Raw genomic sequence first — 9,434 nt, 5'->3', positions numbered from 1 at the left:
ATCCCCATGCCTTCTTGATTTCGACTAGAGTATCAATAAATCGAGTTTGATCTCTTACCATTCTGCACGCTTCTTGTCTCTTAAGCGTTACGCTTACCATTTTCCGTTCCATAGCGCTCTGTCATGTATTGAACATAAGTAAAATTCCTTTGTTAAACTTCGATGTTGGTGCCGCATAGGTGGGTACCGGTAAAATTCAACAGTTAGATATGTTCCTCCTGAGGGACACCGGTAAGCGTCATGCCATGATCTGCGAGTGCATGCCAAATGCGCTCCATGACAGCTGGTTCTCGTATTTATAGCCCTTTCGTGGTCCGGATCTGCGGTTACTATAACTGACCTAAGGAGACACATTCGCCTACTCCCTCTTTCAGTGCCTCGCTACTTATTGTAAACTGCTGTTCCTTTCATAGGATGTCGAGCATTACCTTAGTCTTCTGTATATTAAACTTCAGTTGAGACTTCACCTTGTGTTTGGCGCTCTTTGGCCTAAGATGCCCTTGCGCCATAAAAAATCAGTCCATCATCTTGTATATGAACCAATAGACCTACCATTCCGATTTGCATGTCTAAATTACTAATCATTCTTTGCAATTCGTCTCCCGAGTTGCTTAGGAAGGTAACATCATCAGTGAATTGCAGACTACTGAAATATTCTCAATCAACACTCATCTCTAACTGCTTCCTGTTTCATCTGTACCATTTACATAAAGCTGAATATTATTCCTTAGAATAACAGCGTTTCTAGGGCCGCATCTGCCTTACAAAGGGGGTTCTTGTCTTAAAATTCAGCAAAGCTTCGCAGCGCAGTACCCAGTTGCCCTGTCGCATGGGCAACTGGGTACCTGTGCATACAAAAGTCGCCATGGGGGTGCCAGATAGCGCCGCAGGTCAGATCGGATACAGCGTCGCGTGCATTAGGAAATTTTACTCGCTCACTGTGTTGCCTGGGACAACAGTATCAACAGAGACGGAACCTTCTTCATAAAGTACGATAATGTCAACACGTGCTTCCCATGACATCAGAAGTTCCGGTTGTCATCCGGAGGACACTGACGTCAAGGGTATCTTGGTGGTAGCATTATACTGGAGTTTATGCATGAGCTTCTCAGCGTCACGATTGTAAACAACCCTGTCCTAGCAACCATCAAAACCGCCGCTCTTTTTAGGTGATTCTATGCTCAGCATCCATGAATATTCAACGCATGAGAATATAAGAATGTATGACATCTTTGAATACACGCTGATTTGACCAGCTGGAAATATTCCTAGTACTTGAGCTATCACATGTGTCTATTCTCCGGGCAACAAGGCATATGCATAAAACTGAAATATACCAAAATCAGTTGTTTGTTCGCCCGCCGCGGTGGCACAGTGGTTGGGGTGCTCGACTGCTATGCCCACCCAGACGGCCACTGACGTCCGACGGACAGCCGAACTCGGCCGCAACTCGGCGGCCGATTTCGGACGTCCGCCGGAATTCCGGCGTACGTACGAAAGCGGATGGTCGAATCCGTTCGCCCAGCGGACAGCCGCCGTACGTCCGCCACTGGATTTGCTTTTACACAGCTATGATATAGTTTGTAGTCGTCGTGCTCGTCTGAACTGCGTATAAATCAGTAATGCCGTCAAGTCTGCATTATATGATGCCAGAGCGAATCGATGCGATAGAAAGCGTTTCCATTAAACAGTTTTTTTTTATTTTCCGCGTGTTTCATCGTTGAATTCTTCTATCAAAAATTTTTTATTAAAAGTTAAATGACCATTAAACATTTTTCTATCATGATGCTTCGGTGAAATTTTAATCAGTGGCTGAACAGACGCAGCAAGCAGCAAGCTCAAAAAGAACGAAACCGAACCTATCCTCAAAAAAATCTGAAATGAGCCAATCCAATCCACCTGACAAGTTGAAGTTTAGTCATGGAAGATGGCTTCACGTTTCCGTGTTCTGCATTTTCTGCGCAGTTACAAATACCTACGGCTGTAATGCACTGCTAGCATTGTTTTTTGCTGTGGCTTGGTGCGGCTGGCACACTTTGTTCACCCGCCGATTCCAAAGTAAGTATTTCACCGAACTTTTGTTTCTTTAGTGGAACTTTTCGATGCACCGATAGTGGTGAGCTTTTGGGCAGCCGAACGGTCGAGTGTTTTAGGCGATACTGACAGGATGGCTCCGCGCCGACTAACTAAAGTGCAGCCTCAAGTCTGAGGGCCATCTTTCTCGGCATTACTGGACGCTGCGCCAGTAAGCCGCGCAACTTCTCTGTCTCTGATAAAGGAGTGCCTGCCCGAGCTTTAAAGGAGTTAATTTGTTAACCATGCGCAACGTGCTGAGTTGTAAAAACTATACGAGAAATCTTTTTCACTCCTCGAGCCTATCGTGCGACATGTCTACACTTGTGAAAACGTCGCGAGATTTTTTTTTTTTCTCTTTTTCTTTCTTTCTTTTTTTTTTTTTTTAATGGACAGCCGCTGATCTTTCTCTCTCGAGCTTTACGGCAACTACAGTTTCTAGAAGGAACGGCTGTAGCTACTAAATAACTAAAGGTTTAGTACTCTCCTTCAGCTTTGACAAACCAGGACAGCACCTTGCGCATGTTGGTTATGCATGTGGGACCGAACCGCGCAGAACCGGACAAGGAGATGAGAGAAAAAAAAGTCAGCACTTGTCTTTTTCTTGACCTGTTGTTCTGCGCGGTTCTGGCAGGAATTTGACATACCGCCGCCGCCATACATTAGGGCTGTGAGCTCTGGTGCCTGCAACGCCTTCTTTTATGCAAAACAGGCATACTGGGAGGCCATGCAAACCGCGGCCTCAAAAAAAAAAAAAAAAAAAAACGAGTTGAGCAAAAGTGAGATGAAAACAAAATTGTTGTTGCTTTGTCCTTACAGATATTCAAAGGCTCCTCAGAACTTCATTGCATTATTGACAGCGAGATAATGCCAAAGCTACACTAGATCCATGCAGCACCTTATAGTGCATGATACTGAGCATATGTCTCGCACTGAAAACTCTTACCATGTTTTTAGATTATCATATTAAAGTAGCTTTAAACCCATGCTTGTTAATACAGTGATAGCCATAAATTGAATCTAGGGCATCATGCTCACATACAAGGCTTCTGATAACCGCTGGTCACATGATGTGGGCTATAGCAGAAACCTGTACCTGGTCATCTTACAAGCATTTGTGCAATTGATGCTTTTAATGTGTTGTAAAAGTTTTTGTGTTCTGTTTCTGTATGGGAATGCTTTCCTTATTGAAGGCTAACATTTGGCTTGCTACAGCAAAACCTCTACCTAGTCATCCTAAAAACAGCACCGCAGTTGGTGCTTTTAGTGTGTTGTAAAAGTATTTGTGTTCTGCTTCTGTATGGCAATGCTTTTCTCGTTGAAGACTAGCATGAGGCTTCCAAAAATTTTTCAGATGCCATTTGCTGTAGCCGATTTCGTAAGCCAACAGGAAGCAGCACTTTGAACATGGAAAACTGTCATCCACGGGGGAAAAACAGCAACATCCCTTTGCATTCTCATTTCTTTGGTATGGCTAAAAGTGAGTATTGTATCATTATCTATATTATTAATATTGAATCATGATTGTCAGTGTTGAAGTTGTTTGAGCGTGATGATTTTAAGCACACAGGACATCCCTTCGACATTAAGGTTTTAGCTTGTTTACATGTAGGATGTAGAACTGGTTTCAACAAACTTCATGCAGCAAATTCTTTTTACATTGTCCACCATGTTACTTTTTGTCATTGTCCGTTGAAGTAAATAACCAGTATTTTACGTTTACACAGTCGTCCACTCTTAGCTTGAATGGGAATGTGTGGCATGCAGTTTGCAAAATAGCAATGCATCCGTCACAGCCATGCATGAAGGCTAAGTGGCTTGTGCGTAGAGGGACTAGCTGCTCCAGCTTCACGTCATCTGCCTCTTTGCTCCAGTGTGCAGATGTGCATTGAGGCAAGGTGGTTTATGTGTAGAGAAACCAGGAGCTTCTTTGTCACATCTGGCTGTTTGTTACGGTGTGCAGATGCACATCGAGGCAAAATGGCTGATGTGTAGAGGGACCAGGAGCTGCTGCTTAACGTTCTTCGCCTCTTTACTACAGTGCACAGCCGTGCATTGATGCTAAGTGGCTTGTGCATGGAGGGCCCAGGAGCTGCAGCTTCACGTCTGCCTCTTCGCTCAGGTACGCAGGTGCGTATTGAGGCAAAATGGCTTATGCATAGAGGGACCAGGAGCTGCTGTGTGGCGTAGTCTGTATATTTGCTATGGTGCGTATTGAAGTACAGTGGGGGGGCTCATGTGTAAAGGTACCATGAGCTGCTGCGTCATGTCGTCTGCCTCTTTACTATGGTGCGCAGGCATGCATCAAGGCAAAGTGGCTTATGCATAGAAGGACCAGGAACTGTTGCTTCACATCTGCTATGATGCGCAGCTGCGTATTGTGGGTGGTGGTGGAAAACATTGCCATCAGATACAAATACAGGAGGTTACTCACTAGCTGACACTGAGGGGGCCTGTCCTGACAAAAACAAGGGGTCCCTAGTTTGGGACCCCAGTGGTGGTAGAGGGACTAGAGGCTGGTACTTCACGCTGTCTGCCTCTTCGCTACGGTGTGCAGCTGCGATGGATGCAGTGGCATCTCAAAAAGTGCATGCCACGCACTCGCATGTTCAGCCTGAGTGGACGACTGTGTACCTGCTATAGCTTTGTTATTCATAGAATAAACCTAGGCCAAGTTGGATAAATTATAGCTCACCTCATATGTGGTCAGCAAAGAAAAGCCACTCCAGAAAATCTGATGCATTTACTGTCATAGGATTCTTATTCATATACATGCTACTGACAAGTCAGATTCTTCACCCTCAGAAATGCCAGAAAAATAACCAAGGGTGCATCTGCAATAGTCTAGCTTGCTCTTTCTCTGCAGACTTGAGTCAGATGTGTGTTCCATTGCTGTGGGTGGGACAGGTGTGAATCTTCGATTTTAAGCTTGCAACAAGTATGTTATTGTAGTTTAAAGGCAAAACGGTACTAATCATCGCAGCCCCCCATGGCCTTTATCCCCTTTTAATAGTGTTGCTAGACACTGAATTATTAGTTTACTCTGCACTGTTTCTGTCTAGCTAATGTGCGGAGATGTACATATATTTATATGACTTGGAGTTGTCGACTTTGCACTTAGAAACATTGTAGCGTTATCTGATGTGTTGCTTTCATTTCTTTAATGATTTCTGTAAGGGATCGGTGGGTATGCTAGGCACCATTATTAGTCTGCTCTTTTTGGGTCACCTGTTCAATGCCTAGCTGCATCTCCCACTTGCCCTCGGACAGGAGGCGGAGAGACGCGCACAGAGAGGCAGCTACAGCTGCTACAGTGCTTAACGGAAACGTAGGCAGAGAGGGAAAGAAGTCCCCTCTTCCGAGGACTTTGCTGTCACACTCGAAGACGCGGGTACAGGCAGTTTGTTCTCGTTGCTGTGTCATGTAGGGGGCTCATTTACGAACAGTATATAACTAAGGGGTCCTTAGTACTAAGCGTACTAAGGGGTCCTTAGTACGCTGACTGGACCCATCACCCGGAGGCAGCACAGCTTTGAAACGAGCACCTCTTTTGGAAGAACTGCTTATCGTTCGAAGAAAAAACACTGTCAGGTTGAAGGGTGTAAGGCCCGCTTCCTTGTTGGGGAGCCCATAAAAGTGACAATTATTCAGTGCAGGCGCGCTGAGTGGGGTCTCGTTGAGGATTCCAACCCTGGATGTCAACAATGGTGGGAGATGGCGGCGTTGAAAAAGGGCAAGTGTGTAACAGTGACGGTATGATGCGGAGCGGGAGGATGTGGGTTGGCTCTTCTGATGTGGTCCGCAATGGTGCTGACTCGGACGCCAATAATTGCAATAATTGCCCTGTAAAAGGAGCCGCCAAGGATGCAAGCTTTGGGCAATGGTTGCGCACGTGGGACACCGTTTTGATGGGTTCTAATTTTTTTTTTTTTCCTAGGGGAGAGAGTTTGGCATGTGACCTAGTGAGCCAATCATTTCGAGGTCCATTCTCTAAATTCTGTTTGTTGTGAAACGAATTTGTTGTCCCTTTTGCATTGCTTGTATTAGGGAGAGGGTGAAGAACTTATGAAAGTGGAAAGACATGCCAAAATGTTTGTTAGCCAGTCATGTGTGAGTTCGTTGTCATTGGGGATGAGAAATGTGGGCGGAGTCCCGAAGTTAATGAAACGGCCCCGCAGCCTGGAGAACTCGTTCTGAGCTTAATTTTGATCTCTTTCCTCTTCGGCATAGATCATGGTCATTGTTTCACCTGTTGTAAATACGTACATTCATGTATAAATTTTTCAATTCATCTTCCTCTCCGTGTGCAAGTTGTTGTGGCCAGATGCAGTAAATTCACTATTTTCATTTCTATATAACGTGCCTTTCTGAAGATGGTGAGCTCTTTTGTCCAATCCTGTAAGAAAGCAGCAAAGCGCTCCCAAATCTTCCACAAAACTGTGTGATATCTTTAATACTAACTGCGGCTTGGTGGCACTCAAAACATGTAGTTGAGGTAGATTTCTTTCCCCCCCCCTCTTTTTGTTCGTTCAAATAAGGACCAGCGGACACTAACTCTTGCTTTTGTAATGCCCTAGGCCCCGCCTTAAGGCAGTACTCCAATGTCAATTCCATTTTTATAGCTATGGCTGTCCAACAGCACTAATGTCTTTTATACACTTCTTTTACTAATCTCTTACCCAAGTGGTGGCTTATACTGCAGGGGTGAAAGTCTCTGGACAGTATGTGTAGATTTTGGACTAGAATCGCGATGTAAACGAATTGTGACCTTATTTCTCTTGCACACATGAAAGAACTAATGTTCAACTTTCACATCGACAAGTATGGTCCGAGTTTCCTGGTCGATGTGAAAGTTATGTGCTTTGATTGCAGTTTGTGTACTCCACACACTTGTCCCCGATATTACATAGGGGCAAATTAGGCGCCTTTACAGGGGCAGTTTCTTTGGCGGCCACTACCTTCCCCATAAATAAGCTACAGTGTTTCTTGTGAACAGCTGGCTGCATTTATAAATACCATTATTTTTTTTGTAATTTGTTGTGCGTAGTTGAGAAATCCATGACATACATGCACAGCTGGTTGCCAGAATTGTGCAGCCATATTTCAGTAACTAACATCCATGCTGTATGCTGCCGGTAATACATCAGGAGCTTGTGGTTGTCAGCTTTTTGTGTTTTGTGTGACTATAAGCCTTGCTATTGTAATGTCACATATAGCGCTGTGGGTAAACAAATAACTTTACTTTTAACTTTACTTTTAACTCTTGTAGAAGCATGAACACTGCGCAATCACTGCGGCGGGCTATGCTTCCACATTGGGCTTTAGCCACATGTCAAATGTCTATCTTTATTCTGCTGCAGCAGCTTGCATGTTATCAGATAAGTTACTTCGTCGCAGCTGCTCTAAGGAGACGCTTTCTAGACGCTTGTAGCCTAGATGTTGATGTCGATATACCCCCGACACGCCCAGGGAATGTCTTCGGTAGAGGGCACATGGAAACCAGCGAAATGTGCAGTTTATAGAACAAAAAGGTAACAATTTTAAATGATGTTATTATTGATCACTTCTTTTCAGAGCAGGAACAATGACTTTAGAAATCTGCCTGTTAAACCGCTCAAAATGCAGGTTTCTGCCGCCAATGCGTACCTGTGTAATACTGCAATGCTCTGGCTGTGCTTTATGTTCATATACAGCATCCTTTATGCTTAGTTTCTCTGCATGTGCACTCCATGTCTTGGGCATTGCTGAGGGCGCATAGCAGCAAGCATAACATGCCATGTTTGGTCAGAGTGGCATGTTCAAAAAGACGACATAAAAACATTAAAATACTGAATGCCAGGTTCTGGTCAAACTACGTTTGTATCTTTTGTTATTCTGCATGGGTTTTGCTGTAGTTATATGACCTTTCTATATAGTATGTGACAGTTCTGAATGGAGATGCATGCGTACAGTGCCACCTGGAAAAAGCAATTGAGAGAAACTGGCAGTTGCCCTTGGAGATGTGTAATCAAAGTTCAGCACAGATAACTTGAATTTCATTTCCCCTTCTATTGCAGGAGGAGCCCAGCCTGCTCTTTCCATCTTAGGCCTAAAAGACCAGCAACAGCTGATCGAGCAAATGCACAGGATAGTAACTGCTCCTGGAATCCCGGCCTGCGGAGGCCGCCCACAGAGAACTCGATCATCTCCTCGCTAATTCCGAAATATTAGGTTTCAATAAATACCTTTTCCTCCACCACCTCCCCAAGGGAAGAGCTGTCACGGCCAAGGATAATTAAAAAAAAAATTATTCAAGCAGATTCTTAATACTCCAGTTGGCCTGCATTTTACCATGCCATTCCTTAACATCGATATTTGTTTAGTGTAGACTATTTATGCATGCAGTTTTTCAATAAAGCCAAAAAAATGCTTTTTTTACAACCTCGCATGCTGGTTAGCATGTTTTCAGGAATGGTGCATTTGTGTAAAGCTCAGCTAGCATATGTGCCTCTTTGATGGAAGTTTTAATTGCACACTACTGTTCAGTGCTTTGTGTGTGAAAGTAAAGCAGACAACAGGAAACTTGAACCTGTTGCATATTCTATTGTCTGCTTTACTCTCACGACAAAGGCATTGAGCACTAGTATGTGACTGAAATTTCCATGGCACATGCTTGCTGAGCTTTACACGAATGTTATTGGCAAGTTTTTACACCAATAGCGGGCCCTGCAAGCATGTTCCGGGAAAAGTCCGAATGCCCGCCTCCGGCTGCCCGTCGGACGTCCGTGGGACGCGATCCGGATCCACGAACGATAGTCCGACGGACGTCCGCTGTACGTATATCGAACATAACCGGACTTCCGTCGGATGTCCGAAGGTCCAAAAAAGGACGTCCGTCGGTCGACCGTCGGACGTCTATGGCCGTCTGGGCAAGGATGTCGGATCGAATCCCGACCGCGACGGCGCCGCTTCTCACTGGAGACGAAAAGCAAGGCGCCCATTTGCTGTGCGTTGTCAGCGTACTTAAAGAACACCAGGTGGTCGCAATTTCCGGAGCCCTCCACTATGGCATCATATAGCCCGGCCTCTTTGAGGCGTTAAAGCCCATAAACCAAACCTTTTTAACGGGGTGGTGAGAAGTTTCACCTAGCTCGTAGTACGCTGAGTGCTGAACATTTTGAAATTCACTGGCAATTTCCTCTGCACAGTTCAAAGCTACTCTCTTGACGTTTTTCATCAATCCTCAAATCGCCTAGTACTTCCACTGTTTCATAACTTCGTACGCCATGATTGTAGCGAAATTCCAGCGGCGGCGGCGGCGGCGGCGGGCGGCAGCAGCAGCAGCAGCAGCAGCGGCGGCGGCGGCGGCAGCAGCAGCAGCA

General features: G+C 45.1%; 1 long non-coding RNA gene across 2 annotated transcripts; it reads left to right on the top strand.

Annotated features, from left to right (window-relative positions):
* The first annotated feature begins 1,901 nt into the window (after window positions 1-1,901).
* Window positions 1,902-8,978, top strand: LOC146201225 (uncharacterized). 2 transcript variants are annotated; one of them, XR_014705296.1, is made up of 3 exons: window positions 1,902-2,058; window positions 3,428-3,553; window positions 8,130-8,978. It is a non-coding gene; the product is annotated as an uncharacterized LOC146201225 (long non-coding RNA). The 2 variants fall into 2 exon arrangements; XR_014705297.1 differs by lacking the exon at window positions 8,130-8,978 and adding an exon at window positions 4,037-8,112.
* Window positions 8,979-9,434: the final 456 nt, after the last annotated feature.

The sequence above is a fragment of the Amblyomma maculatum genome, chromosome 2 (assembly GCF_055883805.1).
Source record: "Amblyomma maculatum isolate TAMU_Amacu chromosome 2, ASM5588380v1, whole genome shotgun sequence".
Taxonomy (NCBI): domain Eukaryota; kingdom Metazoa; phylum Arthropoda; class Arachnida; order Ixodida; family Ixodidae; genus Amblyomma; species Amblyomma maculatum.
Note: the sequence above shows the minus strand (reverse complement) of the source record. Positions and strands in the feature narration are given on the sequence as shown.